This window comes from Alexandromys fortis, unplaced genomic scaffold, assembly GCF_014885135.2.
Source record: "Alexandromys fortis isolate MF-2015 unplaced genomic scaffold, M_Fortis_MF-2015_v1.1 scaffold_143, whole genome shotgun sequence".
Classification (NCBI taxonomy): Eukaryota; Metazoa; Chordata; class Mammalia; order Rodentia; family Cricetidae; genus Alexandromys; species Alexandromys fortis.
In genome coordinates, this window is record NW_026068044.1 from 4,042,459 (window position 1) to 4,054,760 (window position 12,302).

Sequence of the window (12,302 nt, forward strand, 5' to 3'; positions counted from 1 at the left end):
AAATAAATAAATAAATAAATAAAAATAAAGCGCTGATTGGCCAGTAGCTAGGCAAGAAGAATAGGCAGAGTAGCCAGGCAGGAAGTAGGGCAGGGTGACAAGAACAGGAGAATTCTGGGAAGAAGAGAGAGTCAGTCTGCAGTCGCCACCCAGGCACAGAGGAAGCAAGATGAGACTGCCTCATTGATAAAGGTACCAAGCCACGTGGCTAACACAGACAAGAATTATGGGTTACTGGGAGATGTAAGAATTAGTTAATAAGAAAGCCTGAGCTGCAAGGCCAACAAGTTTATAATTAATGTAGACCTCTGTGTGTTTCTTTGGGACCGAATGACTGTTGGACTGGGTGGGACAGAAACTCAGTCAACACTACTGGACTACATGTCTCAAAAAGCTAAACAGAAAACGTGCTCTGGACCCTATCGAGCTGACAACTGGCGCAAAACTGTCCCCACAGCGGCGTTACTCCCATTTCCATCAGGTGTCCCCAGCTTTAGCCAACCACATTCCCTGTCCCTTAGGAACCCAAAAGTTCCTAGTGGTCTAATTCATGTGGTCAGTCCGTTCGCATGAAAATGACATGGAAGTTAAATGTCAACGTCCATAACTAGAGTTTTACTGGACACGGTTACCTTTATTACATCCGTCCATTTGTATGTCTATAGCTGTTTCCATGGTGCTGCGACAGAGCTGAGTCATCAGCAAGTAGCAGGTAGCCTGAGGAGGCTGACCCAGCTGCTCCTGGGCCCTTTCCAGGAATATGACACCTGCTCTACTCTGTTCATTTCCTTTCGAGAAGATAATCCAGTTTACCTGCCCTTGCTGGCCAGTCCCAAGCATTTTCTTACCTTTAAATCCAAATTCAGCAAAGCTTCAGTTCATAAATTCACATTGCGTTTTCCCTCTTTTAATTTCAATAAAGTCACCTCCAAATAGGCCAGCTGGAGTGTAGGACTTGTCGTCAATGTTTAAGCCTGCCTCGGGGGTTCTGGTATTTTTTTTTTTTTTAACCTTGTATGAGGTATTTTTCTATTATACCAGAACTGGTGTCTATTACATGAAGAATTTGGTAGAAGTAATTATATGAAATTACATTGCAAAGGACGCCATTTGGCCTCTTTCCCGTAGTCTCACATAACTGGGAAAGCCATATTGTGGAGAACTCTCTAAGAAGCCCCTATGTTCAGCCACCTCCTGTTTAAGCCACTCAGATAAGTTTGGAAGTACAGCCTCCAGCTGGAATCAAGAATCCATGGAGCTTGGGAGATGGTTCTATTAGTAATCGTCATACTTCCACGAAGACCTGAGTTCGAACTCCAGAGCCCACATAAAACAAAGCAACAGATAAAAGTTGGGATCAGTAGCACACAGAAATCGCTGTTCCCTGGGGAGGCAGGGACAGGAGGGTCCTCGGGGCTGTGAATCAATGGGCTCCAGGCTCAGTGAGACACTGTTCTGGTGTTATATTTGTTGTTGTGATAAAAAAAAAATACCCTGACAAAAAGAAGTCGAAGGGAGAGAGAACGTGCTTGACTTGTAATTCCAAGTTATAGCGCATCGGTGCAGGGAAGTGAAGGCAGGAGCTTGCCGGGGATAGTCACACGTATAGGCAAGAGCGGAGAGCAATGGCTGCACACACCTGCCTAGAGCTCAGCCTTCTTCACTCTCACAGTCCAGGCCCCCATGCCCCTGGCCATCCATACTGGGTGTTAATAGGGCATCTAACATAATCAAGGCAATCTCCCACAGGCCAACCTGCTGTCCTTTCCTGAGACCCTCTTCTTGGGTGACCATGTTGGGTTAAACTGACCATGATAACTAACCACTTGAGAGATTCTCTCTCAAAAACTGAGGCAGAGAGCCTTGAGGAAGACATCAAACTCTAGCTTTCATATGCATGAGCACATATGTGCACATATCCTCTAGACATCTGTTCATACGTGTGCACGCATGCACACACGCACACACCCACAAGAAAAGAAAAAAAATTACAGAGTGACTCAGCCAACAGCTTGCTTTGTCCTTAGAAGAACCCAGGGCCATTCCCTCCAGGCCGAGAGTGAAGGCGTAAGTCACAAACAATCCCACACCAGTTTGGAATTATGATTAATAGAATGGTTATCTATTTAAGGGGGGAAATCTTACAGATCACTGTCCCAGACAACAGCCCTCTGCGCAATCAGGAAGGGAGCGTAGACCTTGGAAGCCAGAGCTGGAAGCCAGACAGCAAGCGGAAGGCAGTTGTTACTTTTTTAAAGAGAGAGAGACCATGCCCCAATGGGCTGGTATCTCAGCAGCTATTGGCTGAAGGAGCGGAAGGAGCTCCCACAACACGAGAGACTCCTGGATCCCTGACTACCAGGAAGTATATTTGGCAATAAATATTGTCCATTGTAAGCAGCCGATTCTGTGGTCATGCGTTCTGTAAGCAAGAGATAAGCAACGCAGAACGCCAAAATCGTTACCACGTCCAACATGGCGCATTAACAATCAGATAGCCCTTGAAGTCACAGCTAGTACCCAGTCCAGCTACACCTTTTCCCATACACACAAACATCTGATAAATCAGGCAGGCACTCCAAGAGATTAACAACAGCATAATAAAACAGAATGTTCTAGAATCTACTGCAATAAACTTACATATCTTTTTATCTCTGTATTTTTTCCATTCACTATTTTAGGATGGTGTTTTTACTGTGGGTAACTGAAACCAAAAGAAAAGAGAAACTGGATAAAGGCAGACGGGTGTGTGCTCTTTCTCACGGATACCAGAGCGTTTCTGGTTTCAGGTGGGTTTCTTTTTCTCCTTTCCATCATCTGCGGAATTTGATGTTTAAAGCTTTTTTTTTTCTCCACTTTTAACTTTTGCTTGTCTCTTCAGCCGGAATCCAGGTTTTCCGTGGGGCAGTTGCCTTCCCCGACTGGGGCTTTATTGCTTAATGCAGACTCCTCGGTTCTCTGAGAAATCTACTCTCGGGTGACTTCAGCCTCACGTGACCATTGATGTCACAACCTCTTGATGTTTTAAATGGGAAGATAAGGCACCAGATTCCCAGCTGTGCTTTGAGAAATGTCCTAATACCATTGTCTCCTTTCTAGCCTCTTACTTGAGGAAAGTGAAGAGTGGACAAGAACAAAGAAGAATAGAGAAGCAGAGGTAACGTTTAGCAACGGGACAATCTGCGTGCTCTGTCTACATACAACTGGAATAAAGCCTCGGGGGACATAGTATATTCTCAAGGTTATTCGGGGACCTTTGATGCCATGAAATGTTGTTAAAGAGGAAAGGTAAAATGGGTCATTGAAGTAAACTCAATTTTGGGGAGGACAGGTGAGGTTTGTCCAAAAGCCATACCAAGCCTTGGTGCATGAACAAGTTTCAGGTCCACTGAGAGGCCAGAGACTGGGCAATGGCTAAGTCATGGAGCTCAGTATATCACCTCCAGTGTAACTTTTGAGGAGGATGTAATGAAGGGGTTAAAATTTCCCACTTTTACAACTGAACTTAGGTGTCAATTCTCTGAGCAAGGCAAGCAGGTGCCTCTTCCAACAAAGGGTCATTTATCAACAAATTATATTCAGGGACAAGAGAGAACAGGGACAGGGCCTAAGTGAGCCCCACAATGTCTCAAGGACAGTTCTTGCAACACCCTTGAAACTTACCCAAGTGTGTCCAAAGATAAAGCCTCCGGCAGTTAAAAGTGCACTAATGTAACAGCTGCTTGCTTAGCCAATTACATTTGAGATGACCTCACCATCCTGGGAATCCCCCAGCTATGCTTACAGCCTGCACAATCCTCTCAGGGTTGGCATCGTCCAGGTGAGCAACACTGCATATGCTGGTAAATTGCCGCTCTTTGCTCTTCCAAACTATTTGAGTCTGGTGTCTTCCTTCGGTGTCTTCTCAGACCCCTATAATAAAGGCCGGATGAAACAGCAGCTAGGGGCCTAAAGGTGCAGCTTCCTTTGAAGACACGGGAAACCTCTACTGTGAATTTGTCATGTGATTGACTTCATGGGTCTCCGTTTCTTCTAGCGGTGCAGAGACACAGGCAATGAGGCCTGTGGCATGAGGGAAACTTCATAAGAGAATGACCCAAGGACCAGCTAAATGTGAAGATAAATGTAGAAGGAGCAGCGGGCCGCTTCCTGCTAACCAGCTCCCGGTTGCCTGGCTAGCTTATACCTCGAAATAACAACACACAAACTGTATTCTTTTAAACACTGCCTGGCCCATTAGCTCTAGCCTCTTATTGGCTAACTCTCATATCTTTTTTTTAAATATTTATTTATTATGTATACAATATTTTGTCTGTGTGTATGCCTGCAGGCCAGAAGAGGGCACCAGACCCCATTACAGATGGTTGTGAGCTACCATGTGGTTGCTGGGAATTGAACTCAGGACCTTTGGAAGAGCAGGCAATGCTCTTAACCTCTGAGCCATTTCACCAGCCCCCTAACTCTCATATCTTGAGTAACCCATTTCTAATGAGTGTAGCACCACGAGGTAGTGTCTTACTGGGAATATTCTTAACCTGCACCCATCTCGGAGAGGAGAGCTATGGTGATTGGCTTACTTCCCTTCTTCCCAGCATTCTGTTCGGTCTACTCCACCTATCTAAATTCTGCCCTATCAGGCCAAGCAGTTTCTTTATTAATTAACCAATGAAAGCAACAGATAGACAAATGACCTTCCCACATCAGATATACACCAGTAAAAATGTTGGCTATGGATCAAGGAGAGCCAATGAGAAGATGCAAGTATTGGTTTACACACATCTGTATTTTTTTTATTCTTTAGTCCTAAGAATGTGTTAGAGCATTTATAATGTGTAATATATAAGGTTTTACCTTTTATTATAGTTCTGGGGTTGGACTTAGGACCCTTGTACATGCCAGGCAAGTTCTGTACTATTGACCTCCTCTCCCTCCCTTCTCTCTCCTCCCCTCCACTCCCATCCCTCCCCTCCCTCTCTTCCCTCCCCTCCCCCCCTCCCCTCCCATGTTAGGTAGCTCTTGTAACTTTATCACATCTATGCTCTGTCACTGAGATGTACTCCCAGACTTGGCTTCACCAACCAAGGGATAAAAAGAAAGATAGGCTAACTTGTGACAACCATTGTAGAAATGGACTCTACAAGCAGGATTTGTGATAGGTGTGCGGCCTGTACATCACTCTTGTTGTAACTGTTGCTCGCAAACAAACAAGGTTGGGCAGATTACAGTCATCAGACAAGGAAAGGCCCGGACAGCCTGGACTGCGAGGCACAGGCCTTAACGGAAGCAGAAAGCAAAGGATTCACACACAACTGATCCCAAGGGAAGAAAGGGGGTTAATGGTGGCTCAGGGGATTTGAAGGAACCGTAATGGAGTTCTTCACTATGGTACAGCTACAAGGAGCAGGAAGGGAATTTAGTAACAGATTGTGCAAGTCAACTGGGACTCTCCTCCCTGGGATATTTTTCAAATGGAATGAAGAAGCACTTGCTTCTGACTAATTCACTTCAATTCACCTTGGGGGTTGAGTTAGTAAAAGAGGCAGTCAGGTGCATTCGTTCAAAAGGAAATAAAACCCGAAGCAATGATGCCCTGTGTCCCAGCGCCTTACACACTGAAGATAAACTTTTCTTCCCGTGGTGGAATTTCAATATGCAATGTCTCCCATAGACTTGCGGATCTTTCCCTAGGTGGGATTTCAATATGCAATGTCCTCTTAGACTTGTGAATTTGAACCCCTGGTCCTAAGTGGGTGTCCCTGTTTGAGAAAGTAACCACACCTTTAGGAGGTGGAGTCTTGCTGGAGGAAGTGGCTCACTGGAGGCAGGGGCTCTGGGGTTTTATAGCTATCGCCACTTCCTGTTCTTTCTCTGTGATGCAACATGACCAAGCAGTTTCCTGTTCCTGTTGCCTGTGTTTCCTGCCTGAGGGCATCTGCCTCTGTGGAACCGAGGCCCAGAAAAACCCTTCAGATGTTTTTGTCACTGCGTATTGTTGCAGTAACAGAAAGGAATTGAAGACACCAGGCAACACCCCAACCTCCCGCAGCCCCCTCCACCCGCAGGGTGAGGACAGGTTTCCTCAGAATGCCTTTTTTAAATGTGTTTTCTAAATGTGTGTTCTGCTCATGGAAATTTAAGTTCATATCCCTCCAGTTTGTGAAAGTCTTAAAAATTAATTTTATTTCCTAATTTCTGCCAACCGGCAGAATTTTGTGATTGAAAAATGATGAGGCCTCGGAATATAGCTCAGGGGAAGAATATTGGCCTAGCATACACAGGACTCTGGGCTTAATCCCTACATTGCAAATAATAAATAAAAGACAAATAAGCAGGAAAGATGGGAAAGCCTACAGAAAAAGAGAGAAAAAACATACTGGAAAACTTAATGAGATGAAACAATATTTTGGACAATATTTATTTTAAGTAATATTAAAACCATAAGGTAAACATCATACATAACAAGCTATAATACGAAATGTCTGTTTCCAGTGAACAGATATGAGTTATTCTGACTTCAGAAGTATGTGAGGCCAGTAGGCTATTATAAACATTTTAAGCATTTTATCTCGATTAAGCTGTTAATTTATACAGCGGCTCCAAGAAGACCGGCGTGCTTAAGAAGTACAACCCTTCTCTACCCAGTCACCCGTTCCCAACAGTTGTGTTCATTCATCCTCTGTCCTCTTCCTTCCTGGGAAGTGACAGCCTTATTTCCTGACTGACACACCAGAAGAGGCCAAGACGAAGAAAGGAACGAAAGCTAACTCTGTGAACACCGTATGCCCAGAGAGCCACAGCCCCGCGTGCCAGCAATTAAATGTGGAGACCAGTTTTCACACATGATAAATTATTTGGCATAAGTGGTTTGCTTTAAAAATTCATCCCTCAAGGAGTATATTTATCACTTTCAAACACTTATGCCACACACACACACACACTACCGCACCAAAAAAGCAAAAACCCAAAAGCAAAAAAACAAGGTAAAAGAAATTCAAATTAATATTAAAATCTTACTTTATAAGGTTTTAAAATTATTTGAGATATTAACTGACTTAGAAATGTTTATAAATTTCTTTCTTTGGATTGTAATTTTTAGATGCTCACTAGTTATGTTACCCAATTGACTTACGTATATTTTAAACTATCGCCTCCTTAGCTATGTTACTATTTAAGGATTAAGCAATGACCTAAATTGTAGGACTCCAAATATTTTAAGACTTGCCTATTGTTGTTCTTTTTGCATGTTTTATGGCTTTTCAGAAAAGCAGTGAACATCCATGCTGCACTAGGAAGAATCCTCACGTAGCAGTCCGAGAACAGAGTTGCTGTACCCTCTTCAGGAAGGACAGGCTGCCTGCTCAACCTTTCACCTCCTGTCTTATTCCGGACATTATTAAGGTGATAAAGACAGATTCCGGCCAACCATCTCTCTTTACTTGTGAAATAACAAGACTCCGCCAAAAAGAATCCCCGAGTGAGCTGGTCGGAGTGGAAGTACAACGCTGTAATTCCAGCCTTTGGGCGCTAGAGGATCAGAAGTTCAAGATCACTGTTGGTTACTTAGGGAGTTTGGGGCCAGCTTAGTCCAGGTGAAACCCCATCTCAATAAATGAATAAATAATCCTAAATGATATTCAGTGGACCTTCTGGCGGCCACCTCCCCATTCTGACTGGTTGCTTTGTAGGGTCAGGGAACAGAGGAACAGATGAATGACTCTTGGGGACAGCGTTATCCAATAGCTGGTGACTCCCACATTCTCATGCCCATCCTTTGCCTCTGAAGTAATGTTTTTCTTTTTCTTAAAAGAAAACAAACTATCTTCTTTTCATTATACATACCAATCCAAGGGTCCATTCCCTCCCCTCCTCCCATTCCCTCCACATACCCCCATCCTACCCCCATCCACTCCTCAGAGAGGATAAGGCACATTGCTTTGTGGAAAGTCCAAGGCCCTCCCTACTATATCTGGGCTTAGCAAGGTATCCATTCAAAGAGAAGAGGTTCCAAAAAAGCCAGTACATGCAGTAGGGATAAATCCTGGTGCCACTGCCATTGGTCCCTCAGTCTGCCCCAACCATACAACTGTCAACCACATTCAGAGGGACTAGTTTGTACCTATCCTTTTTCCTTCTTAGTTTGGCTAAAGTTGGTGAGCTCCCATTAGGTCCTGTAGACTGTTTCAGTGGGTGAACCCATCACGGTCTTGACTTCTTAGCTTATATTCTCACTCCTCCCACTCTTCAACTGGACTTTGGCAGCTCAGTCCAGTGCTCTGATGTGGGTCTCTGCCTCTGTTTCCATCAGTTGCTGGATGAAGGTTCTATGATGATATTTAAGATATTCATCAGTTTGACTACAGGGCAAGGCCAGTTTGGGCCCGCTCTATTGCTTAGGGTCTTAGCTGGGGTCACCCTGGTAGATTCCTGGGAATTTCTCTAAAGCCAGGTTTCCGAGGCAATGCTTTTCTGTTGCGCTGATAAAATACCATGACAGGAGAGAAGGAAGTATCAATTGAGAAAATGTCTCCATAAGTTCATGATGTAGGCAAGTCTGTAGCGCATTTTCTTAATTAATTGCTGTGGGAGGACCCAGACTGTTTGGGCGGGGGGTCCTGGGTTTTATAAGAAAGCAGGCCGAGCAAGCCCCGAGGGGCAAGCCAATAAGCAGCATCCCTCCATGGCCTCTGCATCTGCTCCTGCTTCCCGGCTCCCACCCTGTTTGAGTTCCTGCCCTGATTTCCTTCAGTGACGAACGATGATGTACAAGGGTAAGCCAAATAAACCATTACTTCCCCCAAGTTGCCTTCGTGGTGGTGGTGTTTCAACACGGCGATTGTAACCATGATGAAAGCCATGGCTAAGACAATTTATAGAAGGAAGAGTCTATTCATGTTATGGTTCTAGAGGAATAAGAGACTATAATGACAGAAAAGCACAATGGCAGGCTAGCCTGATGGCTCAAGGAAACAGAGAGACCACACCCCCAGTTCTAAGGTAAAGAAGGTTTGGAAGGAAGATGGAGGTATACAACTCTCAAAGCCCATTCACACTGACATATTTCCATCAGCGAAGCTGCACCTCCTAAACCTCTCCACAAGCTGGGAATCAAGGGTTCCAATACCAGCACCTGGACAACATCACTATCATTTAAACCATTCAGCCTCTTTATTTCTTCTACATATTATATCAGCTTCCTACCTAATCTCCTTCTCTACTGTGTGCTTGATAGATATTCTGAAGCCTACAGGTTCACACCTACTTCCTTCAGAATCTTCCATGGCTCATCTCTTCAAGTTGCTCGGAAAACTTGTAGTTTTTAAATCTCTCTTCTTCTCTGATCTCTAATAAAATTTCTTAATAGATCTTGCCAGGCTTGCCCTCCAAATACAATCAAAATTTATGACCATCCTCGCTATCCTTTCTTATCCTAACCAAACTTAAATCTTTCTTGCCTGATCTCTTTACACAAATTTTATTGCTTTCCTAGCATTCAGCCTTCCTAACTAAACAGCAATTAGTCCCTACAATTTATGTGCCCAAGAGACTCCCCAGGTCCTCTCCTCACCCGGAACTGTGCACTGGTATCTATGTGGTATACAAAGCTCACGGTCTATTTCTCCCTGTCTTATTCCAGCCTTTCAGGATGACCTTTGTACATTCTTCTCCAGCCGAGGGCTTCAGGACTGGGAGAGGAAGTTTCAGACATGTCTCTTTCCTGTTTGTGGTTCCATGCTCCTGGGGGCTCTTCTCCAGATGTGTGCTTGGCCTGCTTCCTCACCTACCCATGTACCGTGGCAGCCTTATCAGTGTAGCCTTCCGCCCATCCCCCAGTCTTTGCCTCTTTGTCCACCAGGGAGTTCTCTTTGTCTGTTGAAATTGTGACATGTATTTCTTTCTTATGTGTCTCACAAGGCAAGTGATTAAGTTTCTCTGAGAGGGACTCTTGTATTCCAACAGCCAAGGACAGTGTCTGTTACGTTACAGGTCTTTCAGAGGCATTTTCTGAGTCACTGGACAGACGGATGGATGGATGAATTTGCAGTCTTCCTTCTCCTTCCTTTGCCCACGGAGTCACTACCAGTTGGGTATTCCTTATACAAAATGCTTGAGGTCCTGTGTTCCAGACATTTTTAGACTTTAGGATGTTTTAATACCTATCTTGAGAACGTTGTGAATCAGATCAAATCTAAACATACACCAAACATAATTCTCCCTTCTCTTTCATCCTTCCAACACATATTGCCCCTTCTTGCTCTCTTCCAAACTTATCCCCTCTTTTTTCATTGTTATTGGATACATATTATACATACATACATACATACATACATACATACATACATACATACATATGCATGCATTTCTAAATACAACTTGCTCAGTCTGTATTATGTCATATTCATGTATGTTTTCAGGGCTTTTGATCCATTTGATACTGGATAACCCGTAGTGCTCTTCCCTGAGGAAAGCTATTTCTCCTGTTATCAGATTTCCTTAGTTGCTGGTAGTTCTTTGCATAGGGCAGAGGCCTCATGGGCTTTTCCCTGCTCACTTTGACTTGTCTATTGGTACTGTCCTTGCTCAGCTCCTGTTAGGGCAGTTATGTTGGTGAAAGTTTGGGGGTAAGGCATCTGACATTACTGGAGGACACAGTGTCATAGCAAACTCTGTGATCCTCTGGCTCTTACAATCTCTCTGCCCCATCTTCCTCAGTGTTCCCTGAGCCTTAGGTGTAGGAGTTTGTTTGTTTCTTTGTTTTGCTTTTGATGTATCCACTGGGACTGGGCTCTACAACGCTGCATTTTGATTGGTTATGTTTTTTTTTTTGTAATGAACTCCAAATGTTGCAATGAGAGGTTTCCTTGATGAGGGGTGAAGACTACACTTACTTGTGAGTATAAGGACACATATTGGAAAGGTAGTTAGGGGTGGACTGGTTTAGTAAAGTGATAGTTATAGGTTCTCCTTCAAAATCTACAGCTTCACTAGCCCTGTGTGGTTGGCTAGGTTTCCAGGTCCAGGCATCCCTTTCCCTCTTGTTCAGTAGGTTTTAAGTCGGATTAGAGAGCTGTTGGTTACCACCAGAACATGCATGCCAATAGTGCACCCTTGGGGTTATCATGGCGTGCTATTTATTGTTGTGGTACATAGGTGTCATAGCAGGGTAGGACTCTTTGCTGCTTCCCTCCTTGGATGCTTGCGTTGCACTTTCTGGTACCATGCAAGCTAGTTCTCGGGTAGAAAGGATTCAGGTCTAGAGGAAATTTTACAAAATATTTTCAGAATATTTTAGATTTTGAATTAAGAAAGTTCGTTTGTAGTAACATCTGTGCATTCTTCAAACTACCTTTTTCTCATCTCCTTTCATTTCATTTTATTTTATTTCATTACCACAATCTCGGTTAACCCTTTATTCGCAACAGAACTGCACCTGCTGAAACCATCTGTTTCCAGCAGCCATGAGCACATCTGGTTCCACTTCTTTTCATCATGAGCACATTTGGCTCCAGCAATGATGAGCACATCTGTCTCCAGCAGTGATAAGAACATCTGGTTCCAGCAGTGATGGGCACATGTGTCTCCAACATTGATGAACATATCTGTCTCCAGTGATGATGAAGACATCTGTCTCCAGCAGTGCTGAGCACATCTGTTTCTTTTCTGCTTTCTGGAAAGGAGAGGAAGAGCTTGCAGCATTTGTACTAGGTGACTACTGGGATGGAGGCTCCGATGAATAGTTTTCAATGCTATCTGACTGTAAAAGAAGCAATTTTGAATAACAGACATGGGTGTTATTCTTTCGGTGTCCTGCCCTAGCCACGCCCACTCCCATAACCTCTGACCTGCCCATTATGGGAGTGGGCGTGGCTAGGGCAGGGACCGAAAGAATAACAATGGGTGTGACACGAACTGGGTGGGAACTTTTGGAAAAGTATGGGTTCACCTATTTAGCAAGCTAGCATTTATAAAATTAGCAGACATCCCAGCACTGGAGACCCACCCTTGGTCCCTCTGTGGTTTGTGTGGATGTGTGTGTGAAGGATACTTGACTGGCAGGAAGAAAAAGAGTTTTGCAGACGTTAGAAGGCCTTTGCAAGAGAACCACATTTTGCTCAGTTGGCACTTGGAGATTGTCTTCATACAGTATTCTTTTTCTCTTCAATGCAAGACTTTCATGTAAGCCAATTTGTTCTTTAACAAATGACTATTTATGTCTATGAGAGTTTTGTTTGCTTGTATGTATAAGTACAATGTGTGTGCAGTGCCCAGAGAGGCCAGAAGAAGGCATCAGATCCTCTGAAACT